This window comes from Cyanistes caeruleus, chromosome 2 (assembly GCF_971803275.1).
Source record: "Cyanistes caeruleus chromosome 2, bCyaCae1.hap1.1, whole genome shotgun sequence".
Classification (NCBI taxonomy): Eukaryota; Metazoa; Chordata; class Aves; order Passeriformes; family Paridae; genus Cyanistes; species Cyanistes caeruleus.
Window position 1 is genome coordinate 29,703,178 of NC_141702.1, and position 15,107 is coordinate 29,718,284.

Consider the following 15,107-nt stretch of genomic DNA (forward strand, 5'->3'; position numbering starts at 1 on the left):
GCCGGAGGGGATCCCGGCCCGCTCCGCCAATCGGCTCGGGGCAGGGGGCGCCCCGGCCAATGAGACGCCGGGGAGCGCGGAGAGTCCCGCGCGGAGCCAATGGGACGGCGCGGAGGGCGGGACCGCCTCCCCCGCGCGGCGCGCGGCGCGGGGCGGCCGGTGGGGGCAGCGCGCGGGGCCGCCCGGGGCGCGCAGGGCTCGGTCCGGACTGCGCGTTCCTGAGGGACCCGGGCGCGCGGCCTGTCCTGCCCTGTCCTGTCCTGTCCTGTCCTGTCCTGTCCTGTCCTGTCCTGTCCTGTCCTGCCCTGCCCTGTCCTGTCCTGTCCTGTCCTGTCCTGTCCTGTCCTGTCCACAGACTTGTTCGGAGAGGCGGCAGGGGTGGACGGGAAAAAGGACTTGCGAAGAAGCTGAGCGACGTCCCCGGCTGGGGGTCCGCAGAGAGGAGTTGGGGGAGACCAAAAGCCTCCCTTGAGCCGTCCTTACGTCAGTTTTGTATTGTTGGCTACACCAAGTCCCTTATATACCTAAGAATTGAGCAGAATATATAATAATGATAGCTCAGAGGTGAAAACCACCACCTTGGGGTCTCCCTGTCTTTCCCAGGACTATCACGGAATTACCGCGATTTGAGATCACCCAGTCCGACTGTCCACCTGGCACTGCCACTGCAACCCTGAGCCACATCTCCCAGCGCCACATCCAGACTCTTCCTGAGCACCTCCAGGGATCGTGACTCCATTACCTCCCTGGACAGCTATCCAGTACCTGTCCACCCTACTAATAGTGGAAAATTTTTTTCTGTTGTCTAATCTGAATCTCCTCTGTGTCACTTTAAGGCCACTTCCTCTAGTCCTCTCACTATGTTACACTCATTTGGTGACCTATAAATATGTACCACTTGTACGGCCACAGGGTCGTACCCTGTAAGTCACAGTTATGAGTCTCAAAACTGGATATAATTATTGTTTATTCTAAAAATACATATTCTGGTTGCCTAGTGCTTGAACTTCTGTCAGTATTCCTCAAGTCCTCAAGTTCATGCAAACCCTTTTCCAGGCTATCCTGATCTTTCTCCTAGTTGCTCCTCCCAGCCACACCATCAAGAAATGTCACTGGTACTGTCCATAATTTAATACATGGATGGACCTGTTACACTTCAGGTATTTGTGATGCTTGATCTTTCAGGAGCTTCTTTCCATGAGGGAGCATTTCCTCTGTGACATCTCTTAGACAACTTCTTACCCATGCTGCAGCATCTTATCAACCCCTGTATCAGCTTTCTGTGAAATTATGTGTCAAACACAGACTGAGGTCTAGTCATGCTGAATCTTCTGCCTTCCCCTTATTCAGGAACCTTCCTCTACTCACAGAGAGTTCTGTGATTGTTTCACAAAATATACCTTTGGTAAAGTCCTGTTGCATTTTATCCCGCTTTCCATTTGCACCTATTTAATTGTATTCTCCTCACATATTTGCTCTCAATCCTTAGTGACTAATGGCAGCAGAAAAGTAGTCTGCAGTTGATGGTGCTGATTATGAATGCTGGCAGTAAAAGCCCACTGCTGTGTACTCCATGTGGGCTTCCTCCTAGGAAGAACGTCTGACTCTTGCCCTTTGATGATGATTGCCATGGTAGGAGTCCCACACCACAGATGTGACAGTAATAAAGGCTAATTCCTGCTTGTATGCCATAGACCAAGTCTTGTGGCCATGGAAGGTTCATCAATATTATGATTAGCAAAAATAGATTTGGCTAACTTGGATTTTTCTCCTGTACATGGCACGAAGGTTCTTTCTCAGCCTTTAGTCTTGAGAGATGAATATCAGTGTGCAGGCATCCATCCTGTGCATCTCAAAACAGAGCCTTAGATTTTTTTTTTGCTGCATTTCTGTTTCTCAGTTAAGATCTGACCTACTGATCTGATTTGGTACTTTTCTGGTGTCTGCAGATTTTAGCAGAGGTTCAGTCATTAGTATTGTTTACAAGGCTTGAATTTCCATCAGAGCCAGGGACAGAGCCATTCTGTTAAAAGTGTCTCTCCAAGGACAAACCTGCCCCCAACAACCCACAGCTCAAATTGGACAAGGTGTAAGGGATGCTGAAGGACCAATGACATCTAGTATTTTAACTAGATTAGGTAACTAGGAATAGTTACAGAAGTATTAAACCAAATCTCAGCAGCGGCTGGGCAAAAGTTTTGGAATCACTCATGTCATAGTGCACAAATCCCTCCTGCAAAAGCCTAGCTTCACAAAAGGTGGGTGAAGTAAGACACTGGTCACAGCAGGTAAATAATGATTTTCATTGCCTTTATCATCTCCCTCTGACTGACCCATGTTCCTCCTAAACAGTTTCAAATGTGAGAAAACACCTTTCCTAAGCTGCATTTACAGGGGAAGATGGTTGTGTAAGTGTCTTATCTCACTGCTGCCATGGGCTAAGGGCATGGGCACTGCTGCTTGGCTGACATCTGGTAACCCCATCAGAGGCAAACTCTCACCAGGCTTTAACAACCAGATGGATCAATCAGAAGGCTGGGTTAGCCCAGTCTTGCTGGCTTTTGATGACCTGAACATTACTGGTTTACATTTAAAGTAGATCGGTAAACATATAAAATTCAGTCATATATTTAAGATATGCAGGCCCATATTTATTACCTTTTCTCACTCACGGTTTATTATTGTAATATCTGTGAGTGAAAGCTATTAGACTGCCAGATAAAATGTCCTTTAAGTTAGAAGAATTGTGTCTGCTTTGTTAGGGGCATGTCTCTTACAAACATGGTAAGTCAATGGCGCTCTTTGGTGATTAATGGAGAAGCCATTCAGAGTTCTTGGGGTGGAGGGGGTTGGGTTTTTTATTTACCAAGATAACCACCTCATCTGTCTTGGTTTGAAAAGACAGGTGTCTGCTAAGGAAGGCAGGAGCATCCCTTGAAATGGAAAATGTTAACCTCTTCCCTCCGAATTATAATTTTGAAATTAAGGGGCTCTCAGGCAAAGATACTGGAGAAGGAATAACAGTTCTTTACTAGTATGTATAAATAAAAAAAACAAAACAAAAACCCAAGAAACAACCACAACTTAATAGAAAAATTAAAATAAAATGCAGTAGTACAAGAAACACGGACAGAGTTAGAATACAACCTAACACCCTGTTGGTAGCAGTCTGATTAAGTGGTGGCTGCAGTCCTCCTGGAGTGACAGAGTGGTTCTGTTGAAGCAATGATCCTGTAGAACGGTGTAGTTTTCCTCTGAAGGTCCAGTGGTGATGTAGAACAGTCTGGTCTTCCTCTGGGAGTCCAGTGGAAAAAAAGGCTGACTGTGGTGTTCCAAGTCTCAGACAATATTCTGGTAGGAATGCTTGGCTCCTCCCCCTGGGTGGAGCATCTCACAATGGGATGATGGAATTTTATCAGTCATGCAGTGAGACTCAGTAGCCCATTAACAGAAGAGATCCTCTTGGTGTTATGAGGGATGGATCTTGAAGAGATGAAGAACATTGCCCTACCTGGTTTTTACAGATGGTAATAGAATACATACTTTTGGTTACATCTTGCATTGCAATCTAAGACATTATCAAATGTATTACTCAAAGACAAAACAACTGTGTTTTACTCACTTTCACTGCTGTAGTGAGGTGAGAAAGTGGTGATACATTCTCCCCAGAGGTCATCATAGATACAAATAAGGCTGAGGATCTAATATATACACAGACTGGTGGACAAAACCCAGGCTTTATTGTACTGTAAGAGAAACTGAACAGAAGGGAAGGAGGAGATTAAACAAACATTTGGAAAGAAGAAGTACCTACCCTACATGGCATCTGATTTGCAGTGGAGCTGCTGGATGGGAGGCTGGAAGGAGGAAAAAGCACAGTTATTTAATTTTATTTTTTTTTATGAAGGACAAATAAACTGCAACATTAGGGGCAAAACCAGTAATATCTTCTTGCCTCTTCTGATCCAAACTCAAAAATGTGCCTCACATCCCTTTTGAGCCAGTACTTATGGTCTTACATATTATTTCAGCCAGGAAACCAAGTCAAGGGTAGAGTTGGGAGCAGCAGTGACAAAGTTCTGCTTCCTTGAGGAAGAACATACCTTTTTCAATATTTGTTCAGTACTCCTAGCATTCCTCCAGTCTATTTTCTATCAGAAAGATTGATTCCTCATGTTTCCCTCAGTCAACATACCCCACCCTTCCCTTTGCAGCTCTGACCACTTGTCTCTACCTTTTTATCTGGCTCTTCCCAGTCACAAACGAGCAATACATTCTGGCTGATGTTCTGTTTCTGTGTAGCATGGCCTGTATAATCTGAAGTTTTAGGTGAAATTAATATTACACCATTTTACTTACTCTAAAAATGTTTGTGCTAAAAAAGTGACGAAGCTAGGCACCTCTCCAAGCAACACATTTCTGTGGCACAAAATGATTTTCTGCATAGTCCAACTTTCAGAACAGCTTTTGGTTTTATAATGTCTAGCACAAGAGGATCTGATGTGGGTTGGCTGATAGATACAACCATAATGAATCTGCCTAATGAATTATACTAAGACTGGGCAGTTCTGCCACTTCATTTCTGTCTGAAACAATAATTCAGAAAACTACACTGTTCCAAAATTCATTTTCTTCTTCATTTTAATGATGGGTTTTTATCTGCAGGAGATGTAATGTGAATGTATAACATTTGGACCAGAGAGGTTACATCTTTGCCCTCCACTATTGTCTTCAGTGCTGGAACACAGCAATGGGTTTCTTTGAAAGCACAGCAGACAGCTTTTTAAAGTGGCCTCTCTGGTAAAGACGACAGCAGCAGATGTCCAATTCAGTACTTCTATTATGCACTTGGTGAGATACAATTAGGGAGAGGTATGTAGTCTTTAACCTTAAAAACACATGATCAGAGTAACTGGAATATTGTCTTGCATCTGAATTTCAAAGTAAAATTAATGCAGATTAATCACTTAGAAAATAATATTTTACAATTTACACAAAGGTGATTTTTAGACTTTAGATCTCAGCTATAAAGAAATACTAATCTGGACTGATAGGGGTCAGTTTAGTGCCTCACAGAGAGGCATGTGATATATATATATCTCCTATTACCAGTTATTCTCTTCTCTCTCCATATTATTAGTTATTAATACCACAGTTTACCTCCATGTAGCATAGTAGAAGAAGTATATGCTAACAAAAAATACCTGAGTTCCCTAAGAAAATGACAGATATGATGTACTGACCATGACAGCATATGCTTGTCATTTCTGGTGAGCTTCATGGGACAATGCAATCGTTAATTCCGGAGACATGCTGTGGTTATAAAATAAAATAAAATAAAATAAAATAAAATAAAATAAAATAAAATAAAATAAAATAAAATAAAATAAAATAAAATAAAATAAAATAAAATAAAATAAAATAAAATAAAATAAAATAAAATACCATAGCAAATTTTTAAGAGATGCAGAAGCTCTGTCTGTTTTCAAGCCTTGTTACCAAACCATTTGCAACTTCCATTTGAAACAAGAAAACCCCAAAGAGTAATGAGCAAGTCGATGTACAGATATGTGCCATAGAGCTTCAATGCATGTGTTTGTTTCACAGTAGGTGGTGTCACAGCTCTTCTTTTACCCTAACCTAGTAGCTTAGGAAGAGGGTAGGGATTTTTCCACTAGCTGTTTTGAATTGCATTCTGCTATTGTCTGATAGCATCACTAGCTGAAACCTTAGCCATGAAGTCAAAGTGAAGCCAGGCATGAGAAAAATCTTTAGTACTGAAGGCCAACAATAAGGGCACCGTGACTTTGAATCGTTGTTTAAAGAACGAAGGGCCTGGTTTCGCCCTTCTGGTATCAAAGGAATTTTCTCCTTAAGCTGTCTTGCTAAAGACAACAGGACTATTTAGTTAGTGCCACTTGATATTAGCAAAAAGAAAAAAAAAATAAAATCTACTAGTAAGAGGGAAACAATTACAATTAGAAATATTTTTAATAAATATCTTTGGACACAAAAAAAAGCAGTTCTCCTGGTACAAGATATTACATAATTATTTAAATTTAAATAATTTATATTTGTAATACTGTAAGAGAACAGTAAATGTCTGTAGCTCTTCACATCTTCAACCAGGAATAGACCAGAAAATATGAAATGTATAATTCCCTAACAAATTAAAATTTGGAGTAGAGGTGAATACAGAAACAAGAGAGGGGAGAACATGAAATACTGTATTGCAGGAACTATGATTTACCCATTTTGGACAGTTCTTTGGTGATAAATGTATGTAAAATGTACAGATTTCATGTACATGAGCTTATAAGGATCAGGTCCCTGTGTACATTGGGGAGATGCCATCAAACAGCATGAACTAACAATTTTGGTTTGCAAGCTGCTACTATCATATGAATTTTGTAAGGCTCCTCTTCTCTAGCTGAATGTGTGGGACAAGAAAGCAAAGTAATTAGTCAGTGTTCTTTGCCTTTTTCTGAGATAATTTTTCTCATTTGCTAGAAGGTTTTTTTTTCTGAAAAGATACTTTCAAGCTTCAGGTTTTCTGTGCTGTTCACTAAAACATTTGTCCAGTAACTACTGTATAAAGAGCAAACAAGTAATACTGCAATACTTTATCACATTGTTACTTTAATATTAAGTCATTGAACATGTCATTCATGATAGTATTAGTTCCTACAGTAAATTACCAGGAAAAGTAAACATCAGCATTTTTCTTAAAAGTGTAGCTGGTGGAATGTAATTAAAGATTGTATCATGCAGGGACAAAGAATTAAAGAGCATAACTGTGATTCTTACATTAAAACAAGTGCTTAGTTTTGTGTCTGTCTTTTAATGTAGCTTTTAATTTTCTTTAAAAATTGGAGGAGGAAACCCCCAAAGCATCATGACATTGGTCCATTGGGGCTGAAATGTTTAGGCTCCCCATAGAAACCACACCTGCTTGAAGCAGCATTTGTTTGGTTTTAGCAGTAGCTCATTCTTTGTAGGAGGACCAGCACAAGAACAGGTCTGCTCAGTGGGTTTCAGCAGTAGTGGCAGCCACAGAGGATTCAAGGAGCTTGGCTATCACTCCAGAACCTGCCACACTGTTTTCATGTGACAGCTCTTCCATCTGTTCCTCTCAAGGGTGATCCATTGATTAACAGTGCTTCCCTAATCACCTGCCCCTGCCAACTGCCCCAAATCTGCCTCATTCCTTCCATTTATATTAATTTTGTAAAGTTCTTGGAGATCTGCTGATGCAAAACAGTGCTGGAGAGGCAGGTGCTTTTTGAGAAGACTGCCTGCAAAACAGATTGGAACAAAGGAAGAATGAACCAGAAATAGGGCCAAATCTGCCTGATCAAGTGACGAGCACCAAGAACAAGTGAAACCACAGATAGGAGATCATATCCTCCATTAGACCTGTAGAACAGGTAACGAACCTGTTTTTCAGGTCTTGGTAGTCGCAATAGTAGAGATGCTGAATTTCTGTGTGTCCTTCAGCTGTCTGCAACAGCAAATAGATTTGCTGGGTGATTGCATGTTTTCAAGCTAATCAGGAGAGTTCTGGAGCACACTTGTTTTCCTGCAGAGATACTTTTTAATTTAGTCCTGGTACCTGATGGCTCTCAAACACTGAAGGGCCTAGAGATCCACTGTGAAGAGGCAAGCTTGTGTGTCTGTGCTGAGTGAAAGGATACCTAACTGGTGTTAAGTGAATGAGCCCTTTCACATGGGCTGTGTGTCTGTCCAGGCCTGATCATCCCACCCTCATCTTCACATCCTATCCTCGCCTCCACGTCCCACCATGCTTCTGCATGCTGCCCTCATCTCTGCATCCCACCTTTTTCTCTACATCCCACCCTCGTCTCTACATCCTACCCTCATTCTCAGCCACTCAACTTTTCATTTCGCTGGGCATTTCACCTGGAACAGCTCCAGAATGATGTGCTTGAGTCTCGTTATTGCCATAATCGTTTCATAGCAAGTTTCAGAAGTGCTCTAAACTGACAGCATTGTTGTGCTGGAATAGCTGGAAAATTTCTGTATTAAGGCATACAGCACTGCCTTAGCATGCACTCCCTTCTCCTAGAAGCCATTTTTGTTAAAACACACAACTCAAAAACTGAGTAACTAGTAACATTGTAGTACATATAATTTGAATAAATTCTGCACTTTTTTCCATCAGCTGAAATGATTTAATACATGTTTTTATTCAGCAAGGTTGCAAATGAGCTGCTGTAGCAGTAACTTAATGATGGCAAGCTCTGACCCCCAGACTGTGCTTTTTATAGCAGGTCATTGCTGTCTTCAGTGTTTGAGACAAATACTGGATTCATTGAGAGATCTTTCAGCAGCAGGATAATATGTTCAAAAGCAGCTCTGTCAAAGTCACTTTGCTGCTAAACATTTTGTAGTAGTCACCGAATCTGAAATCTGATTTATTAATTAAATCCTCTCAGCACATACTCTAAAGAAACCAGCATGGCTGAACTATGCCCTTCTTAAGTGAGATTAAAGGACATGACAAAAGTTTGTAATAGTATGCCTCAGCCCACATTTCCTGTAAAGGATAGAACTTGTTGTTTTTCAAAATATGCTGAATATATTTTCTTTATATCTTGGTTTATTATGACCCGTGGGAGCAATCATAAAACTGAAGCATGCAAAAAGTAAGTGAAAAAAACCCCCAAACTGGATTACACAGGAGGAGCTGGCATATCCTGACTGATTCTTCTACAAAGGAACAGAAAGGTATTTGGCCAGATTTTCTCCAAAAGGGACAAAAACTTTGAAAGAATCTTTGCTTAAACATTTTTGAGTAATTTTTCAACTAAATTTATTGAGCTAAATGACACATTGAGAGAAATAGAGCATGTCTTAACATGAACAAAGGAATAAAGAAAACCCTATTAATTAATGTAGCTGAGAGCATCATCCTATAACTATGGATCCTAAATAACATCCCTATTTCTATGGGATTGCTGTAAATAGTGCCTGGTCCCACAGCATGAGACAAAAACATCTTGCAGTCTGCTCTGTCTTGGGTAATTACAATGCCCTGAGCCTGTATGTTCAAATTTGTCCTTGATAGGAAAACAGTTCCCCAAGCCCCAGCAGGTTACTCTGTAACCGGACATGGGAGTTTGGTGCCAGTCCCCCCAAAGCCCCAGGCACACCTCTCCTGTCTTTCACATTTTTTTTGCTGCTGTTCTGTTTTTGCACCAGTCTGTGCTTCTTCCTGAAGTCTGGTTAATGTGCAGTGCTGTTTCCCCACTGGCAGACTTCTAGCCTTTGAGTTTCATTTGAATTCTTCATGTGCTGGCAGCAAGACACATGGATAGTGGTGGGTTGGTGCCGTCTGAGGGAGGCGAAATATTGGCCAAAGCTGCTTTTTCCCCTTGCTGATCTGCACTTCTCTACACCCCCAGCCTGGCCAGAGAGATATCCTCCAGCATGGAGCAGGCTGGAGGATGGAGGGACCTCTGCTCTGCTGTGACTCTGCTGGGAGGAGGGCAGCCTTCCTGAGTGCCACGTTCTCCCAGGGCTCCCAGGAACCTCACCATGCCCACGTTCATCCCAGAATCTCACCATGCCTTTTCAGTTTCACAGAGACAGGGACAGTCCTTAACCCCTGGCCAAGGTGACAGCAGACTGGAAAGCGCTGCACACAGAACAGCAACATGAAGACAGCTGAATAAATCCTTGAGTTACTCATTCTGGCAGTAACATGTAACAAAATCAGCAGTTTGGTAGTGCAGTAGTTTACTGGGTGTTACTGTGGCACCAGGGTATTGGCTAGCTCAACTTTGATGAGTCATCTCATAAAAGCTCAACTTTATGTAGTCCTATTGGAGGGAGACTTATAGGCAGCCCTGTGCCACCTTTCCTCTGCTAGAGAGCATTTTCTGGGCTCCTCTTACACCTTTTTCTGATCCTTTTCTGCCACACCAGAAAAAAAAAAAAAAAAAGCAAGGGCTTTCTTTACTCCTTTCTTGTGTCAACGCACTGTCTGGGAGCAGTCTTTAGTTTCACCACCACTGCTATTCCAAGTGTGTACCTATTTCACACAGCCTGAGTAATGTGGTACTTTGGGCTTATGGCATCACTTGCTAAGCCTCCTGATGGCAGAAAGCCCATCTCCATGTTGCACCACCTCGGTGGTGCCATCGGAGCCATGACCCAGCTGCTGCTTGCTTGCTCCCCCACGGGGAAGCATAGGCCCGGTTTTCCTGCTCTTTGTTCCCTGTGTGGAACAGGTGTCCTATATCCAGAAAGGCTCATTGCAGTTGCTCACCACAGTTGTGCTTGTTTTGCTTCAGCTGCTCACGTTTCTGATCATGTCTGACTTTGGCTATGAGGGTGTTATCAAAAATTGGTTAGAATATCACCCCCCTGGGCACTGAATCAGTGGCAGAGGCTGCTGGCATGTACAGGAGAACAATCCATTTGCATCCTTCCTCAAGCATCCTCATGAAAGTCCACCTTCAGAAACCACAGGAATATTGCAGAGCAGTTGAATAGCTCCTGGCATTAAACATGAACATGCTTGGTATGACATTTTGCCAAGGGTGGATTGGGATTTCATAACAACAACTCACCGCAGGTACTTACACACTCTGTTGGACATGAATGCTTGGCTAGACAATACGTTTTGCCTTGGAGGAACCAGCACAAAGCACCGATGCGCCAGCACCTGTGGGAGCAGATGGCTTGCCTATTTTCCTTCAGACATTAAGGCTCCAAATCCACAGCACATCTCTTTCTCAGATTCACAGAAAGCTGCAGACGAACTGTCTCCTGTCAAATTTCTTCTCCTGCCTGGTGGGACCAGCTCCAAACTCAGCTATTCCCATTGCATTGTTCACTTCTGAAAACTTATGCTCCAGAGTTTAAAACTAAAGGCTGAAAGTGGTCGGAAAACCCAAGCAAACCACAGCATGTGTGACTAAAAGCAAGATGATAATCAGTGGTCCTTGAGGCCTAAACCCTTGTCTGTGAATCACCAGGGACTTGAACCCAGACCCCATCAGTGGGCAGCAAGGCAACAGAATGTGTACGGGTGGTCCAGCAACACCGAATTGGGGAGAACTGTAATACCAGAACTTTCCTTGACTTTCTGAAATCCAAGACAGTCTGTCACACATTATAATACAGAAACTGTGCTGAGTGACCATTTCCAGCTCCAACAGGAATTTTCTGTGACCTTCTGACAACTACCTGCTGCATCACCTCCCCAGCTCAAAAAAATGAGAGCATAGTTCCCTAACTCAGTAGACAACTCAGGTTTAAAGTTGGTAGCTAGTTTTAGAAAATACCTCAGGATTCTTGGACAGACAGCTTTGCAAGTACTTCTGGCTATCACTGCTGTCTCCTTAGGGATGAGAAAAGGCCGTACTAAATAGGGTAAGAATAGCAACAGAGGACTGATACTGCGTTTGTATGCGTGAGATAAATGTCATCTTCCTCTTATTTGCCTTCATAAATCATCTCCCTTTCTCTTTTTTTTTCCTTAGGAGTGTTGAATTTAATCTTAAATGAAATGGGCAAGGTGAAGTTCAGCTATTAAAACAAGCTGGTAAGAATTTTCATTCTCTTATTTCCTGACAACCAAAAGGATTTGGATTTTATGCATAACAAAGGTTTTGGTACATAATGGCAAGAAAATTATTTATATTCTATATATTTGTTTATGTGGCATTAGATAATTCTGCTTTCAATAAGCACTTTGTTGTACATATAAACACACAGAATCCTTAGAGAGGAACATCTAAAGAGAAATAAAATTTTACCTTAATAAATAGGTAAGATAAATTTGCCATTTAGTGGATCCTTGCCAAGCCCGTGTAGGAACACTGAGGGTGTTTGGAATTCACTCCTATTGTCCCCAGGCTGAATTGCTTTGAAAAAGGTCACATGAGGAGGAAAGGAAGTTTTGACTTTCACATGCCTGTTATTGCTAAGGAAACCACTTCCTTGGTATTCACGTATTCAGCATGTCTCCAGTTTTGGTTCTCTGACAAATGACATCGTGCTGCTGCATCAAGTAACAAAGAAGGTTTGGAGAAGACTATTAGACAACTTGATGTGTTTGAAACACCAGTACAGCTTTTGTAGGACTGTCAAACTTCAAGTAGGCTTTGTGAGAGTAAGCAGGATCCTTTGTTAGCTGCAGATGGGATACCTGGAGTTAGGAATGGAAAAAAAGGTTCTGGCCTACACCTCAGCAAGCTCAGGTGTAGTTTGGAAGTTTCCTGGGTTGTAGCAATGGCAGTATTCTTACACTTCTGTGCATACCCAGAAACAATTTTTCTAATACCGATATACCTGTGTTATACATTGTGTAGAATCTATCATAGCTTTCAAGTACATACTTGCCTTTTCTTTGGCATTTGGATATCAGAAACTGAGTATCCTTGGTATGTGGTGATTTCAAAAGTACTTGGATTTCAACTCTGTGTATGTAGGACTTTTCCCATTTTTCTGACTTCTTACTCAAGAGATTAGAAAGAGTGAAAAGCTACCCCTGGTCAGGACTGGAAATCTCTACAAATGTGGGGATTTTTGTAAAGAGGACTGAAGCAAAATTTATTTGATTTTTTTTGTGCAAATGTCAGTCTGACACAAAGAAAATGTATAATAATTAGGCTTATTTCTACTTAGAGGAAAAAAAAAAGTCTAGTATGCCTCAGGATACAAGTGGACTTCACTGTAACTATACAATAGCTACTGACATTACTGGCACCAAGTTTGCAGCATGCACAAATCACAGGAACCGAAAAGCTAAAGCCCTTCTCAATTTACTGAGAGGCTACTGAGCTTCTGATATGTCAAGATCTATTTGTCTAAATGTTATCTGTAAAGACAACATAATGTAGTGAACTGAGCCTGGGACTCAGGAAGCCAGAAATCAATATTCTAATCTTGGCCCTACCTCAGATGCATTTGGTAGTTGGCATCCAGAGTAGTTGCTTAATCTCCCTGCATGCTCACCAGAGATAAAACTGTTCAAATATAATAAACTGTACTGAATTGCTGTGCAGATCAGTTCACAGCTTCTGTATACTTCTCTGAAGAACTGAATTGTTATACAAATATTACTATTACATGCAGGACTTCTGGAGGTTTGTCTCCGGGAAAATACTGAGTATTTTTGGGTTTGAAAATTCAGGTCTGTTTTCTAGCAGATGCCCTTGCCCCACAGAAGCTTGAAGCACAGCCTGGTGGCAGCCCAGAAGTACAATGGCATCTGGTATGATACCATCTTTTCCCCCCTCATTTTTCAGATGTTTTCTCCTAGACAGCATCCTCATTTTCATTTGGACCATGGCCGGAGTAGACCACACCTCAACTGAAGTTACTTGCTAAATGCAGAAATAACAGAGAGAAGAACCCGTGGCTTGTTTATTTAGGCAGTAAGACTAGAAAATAGTTGTGATTTCTCCTGGGTTATAATACTGTAAAACCTGCTAATAATTTCCCCCAATATAGTAATTTCTGAGTGATCATTTTACTGGAGGCTTAGGTGAGCTGTACTTGTGTCTGAGCATCTCAGAACACTTAGCTGAGGTGAAATAAAAGATAAGTAAAGTCACAATAGACTTCTTCAGCTTTTAAGAAATAAAACCAACAAAAAAAATAAAGAAATTAACCAACCAATGACACCACAGATTGCCTTCTATAATCTAGGAAAGAAGAGATTTACTGGCTGTATCTCTCTTCCATGAAGGAAATGAGTTCCACCTACAGAAGACAAGTGCAAATTGTGCACTTTTCTACCCAAAAGAGCAGGGGTTTACGAATTGTTCTTGAAACTATTAGTTTTTTAAATTTTGAAATTTCTAAGGAAAATCAAGTGCTAAAACAACCAGGTCTACATTTACTGGTATGTATATTTGTTTTACAGCCATTACTACTTGCAGAAGGGGGTCGAGCACCTCTAAGAGCTGAGGGTTTTGTCTCCTGTCATAGTCAGCCCTCATGATGTTGTTAAAATACACAGGCTGTGGCTGGCAGGTGGTAGTTATGTCTGAACCTAGGCAAGGTTTTGTTGCAGAAAAAGCTGGAAATGTTTGCTATGTTCAGTGGTGAGGCAGTGGGGAAAGCATGGGGGCAATGCACTCACAGCAGCCGGGGTTGCTAAGCACACAGCCTGCTATGCCTCTAAGCAGGCAGGACCCGGCAGAGCCATTAAGTCTGGAAGAGACTGAGTATTTAATAAGCTGCATGCTACCATGCATTTACATAGCCTAAGTTGTAGTAAAGCCCTAGCAGGAAAGGGTCAAAAGTGCAGGGCTGGAGGGCGAAAGCCCACGCAGACCGCATTGTAACCCATCCTGTCCTCAGCGGAAAAGAACTTAGGGAGGAACCACAAGAAAACAGCCTCATTCCAACCAAGGAGAGCTTTAAAGGCCAAAAGGCAAGAATTTTAAAAATGTAAATTTAAAAAATAATTGAAATTCTAGCACATGTGACCAGGTCTGGCAAAACTCAATTACACAGAGGTTGCAGGGTATCTGCATGCCCCCAATAAACCAAGCGTAAGGAGTGCAGTGGAAAGGAAAATGAGATTCCCGTCCTTTGTGGTTTACACATCTAAAACAAAATGACTCTTTGCTCACCCTGTGTGCTCTTAAAACTCTTTCATCTGAATCATTTGACACTTATTTATTTCCCAGTATGCATATTTAACCATTTCCCTGGTCATCATCTTTACCCTGAAACTGCCAGAGACCAGTTTCAGGCAGTGACTCCCCGCAGCAGGCTCTCTATTCTCTCCCTCATTAGCAAGGGGTGTTTAAATACAGAGCTACTGACTTTGGACAGGAGAGCCCATGTATGATTTCACTTCCTTCAGCATAATCACACACTTCAGTGACTGTGCTTTTTGCTTTTCATTTATACTGACGTAACTGAGATTGAAATCTGTCCCACAGCAAATATTTATCAGAGCATATCAAAGGAAAAGCAGACCAGAAGAGAAACAAGCACAACAGCAAGTGCCGTTAAACTTTGCCAAGTTAGATTTCAAAGTCAATGAAAACCACCCCAGAGACAAAGAATTAAAGTGTAGGACAAAGTAGAGCACTGAAAAAAGTAAGTTTCCAGACACT

The 15,107-nt window shown here is 41.8% G+C and overlaps 1 long non-coding RNA gene across 1 annotated transcript; it reads left to right on the top strand.

Moving 5' to 3' along the window:
• Positions 1-412: 412 nt before the first annotated feature.
• Positions 413-1,516, top strand: LOC111925817 (uncharacterized). Its single transcript, XR_015282938.1, has 2 exons — positions 413-483; positions 604-1,516. It is a non-coding gene; the product is annotated as an uncharacterized LOC111925817 (long non-coding RNA).
• Positions 1,517-15,107: the final 13,591 nt, after the last annotated feature.